Source organism: Helianthus annuus, chromosome 2, assembly GCF_002127325.2.
Source record: "Helianthus annuus cultivar XRQ/B chromosome 2, HanXRQr2.0-SUNRISE, whole genome shotgun sequence".
NCBI lineage: Eukaryota > Viridiplantae > Streptophyta > Magnoliopsida > Asterales > Asteraceae > Helianthus > Helianthus annuus.
Window position 1 is genome coordinate 48,237,494 of NC_035434.2, and position 6,000 is coordinate 48,243,493.

The following is a 6,000-nucleotide window of genomic DNA, read 5'->3' on the forward strand; positions in this document are numbered from 1 at the left end:
TTGTGGACTCTTGGTCCGTAACCTTAACAGGTTTTATAGTATTGTGGACTCTTGGTCCGAAACCTTAACAGGTTTTATAGTATTGTGGACTCTTGGTCCGAAACCTTAACAGGTTTTATAGTAGTTTTGTCGATTGTCATTGACGTGAATCTTATTTGTGGGAACAACGACTGTTCCTTGAGTCAGACTCCTCTAAAGACTAGACATATGAATGTGTCGCGATCACTACTGATCTTTTTCTGGAAGTTTCATCTTGTGAACAATGGTTCTGATCCTTACATCGGGGATTCAACCTTTTCGTTTTCTAAATCACACTACGCCTTCTCTAGGTGAGGCTCTCATTCCAGTCATACTTCTTATTTCAAATTCCGGCGATTTTCGCCGCTCATCGGTGCAATCTTTCTGTATTCTGCGGGCTATCTTGATATGATCATTTATCTGAACGATCTTGCCTCTAGTTTTTCCTAGACCACGTAGGGCTAGTAGATTGTTTATCTCCGGTCTCCGTTTAACACAACGGGGATCGATTTATTATGTTCTATCTAAAGCTTCACATGAAGAGGTTTAAATGGCGGTGCGATAAATACTGTTGTAGGAAAACTCCACTAAGTGCTCCAACTTTTCGTCAAGGTTTATCACACAAGCACATGTCATGTCCATACGGTCTGCATCGTTCAGCAGCTTGGTCCATCTACGTTAATATCCAAGTTTTTACGATCAACGGTGTGTTGCAACCCTTGTGTTCAGTAAAGGTCGTGCAGCGTTTTCCTTCAGGTAGTGACGTCAAGTTTGCGACGCGCAATTACTGTATCTAGCTCAAGGTTTCTTCTTATGATTCCTTAATCGATGTGCCGCATATGCAATGTTGTGGTCTCGCTGCATCGACGTACAACCGAGACTTTGTCGAGAAGCGTCACATAATTGCAACTCTAGCTCCTTAGCTCTTGGTTGTAGGGTTGGCATGAATTTCGTTCTTGTAACACCTCGAAATTTTTGTGTCCAATAATGTATTGACACGTGTCTTAAGTTTACACGTGGCGTTTCATATTAAATAAAGGACTAATGTTGACAAACCTTGAAAGTATGTGAATTCGAGAGTTATAAATGTCAAACAAGGGTAAGTATACTGTATAGTAACCCTAAATGGTGCTCGTACCTTCAAACAAATAAATCATGGATCGTACGGAAGCGAAACGCGGAAGAAAGTGAGAGATTACAAGCTACAGGGGTTAACTGTGTCAACATGTTTAATTATACCTCTGAGTGACCCTTTGACTTACCCGAGGCTTTGTAACAGTAAAATACGCTCACTAGAATATAATACATAAATTCCGCGAAGTTCCGTTTTAAAACGAGAAAGTTATAATCAAATTCGTATGAGAAGGGTTAAAAGCGTCAACAATATAAATTAAGACTTTTCGGATAATAAGTAAACTATCCGGGGGGCTTAACAATGCGGGTAAATAACGCGAGGTCCTTAATTGTAATTAACCGAGGGCCAAATCGCAAAGTTACCCCTTCAAACCTGAAAGGTCAGGTTATTAATTACCAAGATTCTGGTAATCATTGTAAAAAGATTTAAAAAGATTGTTTCTTAACCCCTTACGGACCGTAAAGGTCATGCGTTACGGACCGTAAGGGAGCGCATGATTGATTTAGATCCGCCACAGGCTTACGGACCACAAGGCCTAAGCCATACGGTCCGTAAGCGACGCCCAGCGACAGAAATATGGCTGTTGGCTCTTTTAAGCGGCAAGACAATTATGGATGGGTTTTCCAGAGGCATGGGCGCCCCCTACTCGACCCATAGCACCTTGGGACACCTGCCCATCATCCATGAGCACTTATAGGCCAATGTGGGATAATCTTGAAGCCTTGCTTGCACTATAAATAGACCTCATTGTCCACAACTTAGAACACACCTCAAACACACTCTTCTGATCATACTTGGAGCTCTCAAAGCTTTCTCTTATCATTCTAAGTCGTGTTCAAGCTTCTGTAAGTCCTTTAAATCCTTTGTGGTTTAGTTTTGCTTAGTAATATAGCTAAGAATCAAACTGTCGTAACTACGGTTTGACTTCAAGATAAATCCTTAATGGCTCAGTCTTATGTCGAATCGAAGGTAGTTATGTGTTGGTGTTTATGTGGGTAATAAACCTCTAAAGGGGTTCCCTCTGATCACCACTCTAACTAGTGCAAATGTCGAGTCAAACGAATGTTTAAAAAGTCAACAGAAAGCTATTTTTGCGATTCTTGCATAATCTGTAATATAAATGATATGCAACCTGTTTAGACACTCATAAAACATGATATTAAGTATATAAACTTGACTACGCTCGTTTGATTCGGCCATTTGCTATATTGACCCGGTTCGGAACCGAATGTCGCAAAAGTTTGACTTTTGCTTTGACCTCAGTTCTGACCCGTTTTAGTGCAATGTAGATATGCCTTAGGACTCTCTTAGGACCAGGTTACATGATGGTATAAACCTCGGTGACCGGTTTGTTGTTTGTCCGAGTCTTTTACGCATTTCCGTTAATTACTTAAAAGTTGACCGTAACACCCTTTTTAAAATAAAACGAGTATTTCGGACACGTGAAGGGACCATAACCTTGCTTACTAAATTCTAAGCATGTCCCTAAGGTTTCACGCCAATCCGAGGTCTAGAATGGGAGTTATGCTAAATAGCGCATTTATAAGAAACTTTTGTAATAAACGGCGCAATTAGCATAACGCCTACCTAAACCAAGATTTCGTCACCAAAACTTTTACCCACTGTAGTTAAATAATATTTTGGGATTTTTAAAGATTTTTAATCAATTTTAACCTGCTCATAACCTGCGGTTATGGCTACGGTTCGGTAAATACCGAATATGCCCTTTTCGGCCAAAACTTGAGTTCTACAAGGTCTTTTGACCCGATTCCAGTTGCTACTGATTTTAAATAATAAATAAGATATTTTAGACTTATTAAACTATCGGGAACCTCAGGTTTCCTGTAGAACTCAGAAAGCCCTTTAAAAGTCTTTAAAATGACCGGATAACCCCTACGGGGCGTATAATGAACTAAAACTCGTTACGGGCATTATGGAAGGTATCCTACTGATACCACAACCTCTTTAAAGTATATTGACTTAGGAAAACAGTGTAGGACTCCTACGGTTACCCGTTGCGCCTATTGCGCGCACGGTTCGGCTTATGTAACTTGTTTACATAAATTAGCCGATACGGGTCAAACCATATCATTTTGACCCCAAAATCCAGAGTGTGAATATTAAAACCATATAAAACAAGTCTCCGAACTTGTTGGGTCAGAATCACATTCCATTCTCGGTTTTCGCCTTTCACGCGATTAAACCGTATCTATCATTCGAAACTTACCGGTCTAGGCTACGGCTAATATAAAGACCCGTTAGGATTCTAATAGGTTAATTTAAACCTTCGTTCCAGAATAAGGAGCCCCAGTAAAAGATATTTGTGATTTAATCGAATAAGGACAATACATTGCAAAGGTAAATACTTTTAACTTATTTTCCCTTATACGGGCTTGGGTTACGGTATATAAAATACCGCTTGATTGAGCATCAAATAACTCCATCGCTTAGGTGGTTAATTGAATAGTTTGATCGGCTCATTTAAACAGTCTTGTTACTTAAAAGCCTTTGGGGGGTTAATGACCATGTCCCGTATATCCTTGGCATCATTTTACGAAATGGCCACGACCTCGACACCCGGGTGTAGGCGTACACTCGGTTGATGTCTATACTATTAAAAGACGTAGCCGATGGTTTTCCCACCTCGGTTTTACGCAATGTGGTGTGTCTATTGATCTTTAACCCGGCACGATCCGGGCTACTGAATGCATAAAAGGAACATGTAATTCGTTCACAAGATTATAATTTTAAATAATTCTCCCAAGTTAAACAAACATGTTTATGCCACATGCATCCAACAAATTTTCAATCATTTTACAAAATGAGTCAGTTGATTGTATTTACCAGTGTAAACTGACGTATTTTCCCAAAAAGATTAAGTGCAGGTACTACACGTAATTGGCTGGTAATAGCTCCCTAGCATCTAAAGAAGTCTCGCAAGCTTGATGTCTCATCTGTTGAACAATATTTTTATTTATTTCGATCCCTCCTGTGGATACTATTCAACTACTTGTGATACATTTGATATTACAGTAAAAGGTTGAATTATATTTATCTTTATGCTTCCGCTGTGCATTTATATATTGTGGTTTGACTATATTGTTGCCAACTACGTCACGGTAATCCCCCACCGGGCCCACCGGTGATACACGTGGAAATCGGGGTGTGACAGGTTGGTATCAGAGCCAACATTGAGTGAATTAAACACTACCCTAATGTGTTTAATCTCAGTGACACAATTGCACATACTTGAGTCTAGACAAGAACATAGGACAAATTCGAATTGTTATTCCAAATTTGTCTTTTTCCTTTTACTATAGTATTTAAAGTTTTAAAAAGCAGGAAATATGCCGCCAGTGATATTCCGAGGAAGAGGAAGGGGAAGAAGAGGCAGGGGAGAGATCGTTACTCATCACGATCACGAAGCCGGACCCTCAAATACGCGAGATCCTTCGACCACAAGGAGTGAAGAACCGCAAAGGCGAAGAGACCTTTATGAACCTGCGAGGCATTCCACCTCGCATAGCTCAACGCCATCATACCGGCACTCATTCGGGCCAAACTCCGAAAATGATGCCAACAACCCGCAACCCTCCTTCATACCTCTACAGCGTTCGGTATCACACCGAAATTTTGACGACCCTACTCCATACTTCAGAGGTCAGTTTAATCCAGCTGACTACATCCAGGAACCTTCAGGCTTTGTTCCGTTAGGGCCGCAAGATCACTTCTCCGAAGATCATATGGACAAGGATACTGATCCGACAGAACCTGCTCGTGGTACGCCCACGCACCCAATAGAAATCTCTGATGGGTCATCCTTTCATGGTGCACCCTATCAGGGACCAGATAGCTTCATGGCGTTGTTTAATCAACACGAGTGGTACCACATGCCACAGACATCACAACAGCCGCAACATCCGCGAGATCCTTCCAAGGATCCACATTTCGTGGCAGTTACGCCACCACCTCCGCCACCGGTACAGCCAGTAATGCCAGATCCGCCAAGGCGTAGGAGGACAAATGCCCGTATGTCCACACGAGGAGGAGGGGATTTCCACTTCAGCACCCCTCGATACTCTAGTAGTAGCCACTACCCGCCACTACAAGAAGAAGGACCTTCAAGTCCTGTACAGGAGGCGAACTCCGCACCAGCTGCACCAACTTCGCCACCATTTGGGTATGACTACCCAATACCTGCTTACACGGGTCCAACGGCTTACAACCCGTTCGAACCGTCATCTCAAGCACATTACAACTACAACTATGAGCGCGACCCATATGTGGTGTCGGCCAGGTATAATGCACGCTATCCCGACGGAGCTCATGGGAACATGGGAGCACCGGACTACTCAGCTCATGGGTATCCAGCACCTCCCAGACCTCCAGTTCCGCAACAGGCGCCACAACCACGTTTCTCTCCTCCCGAACAAGAAGAAATACTCCACCGTTTGAGCCGTGTGGAGAGAGAATTCGAGGAAGAACGCAAGAGCCACCGAGGATTCCTCAAGGGCTTAGCGAACCTACTGAAGGGCAAGAAGAAGAAACGTGACCATTAGTCCTTATGTATGTTCTAATGTAATGTTCATTTTAAATAAGTCCCTGCGTGGACGTTTATCGTATTTCAGTCCCTATGTGGACACTTATCTTGTATTAGTCCCTGCGTGGACTTATCTCTTATTTTAACCTCTATGTAGGTATGTACTATTCAAAAGTCCCGTTTAGGGCGGTGTGTAATCGTATTAAAATTTTGGAAGGTTATATTATGAATTTCATTTTGTTATTACTATATATGAAATAAATCAAAATCATTCCTTTTAATTTGATCTGCCTAAATAAAGAATCTT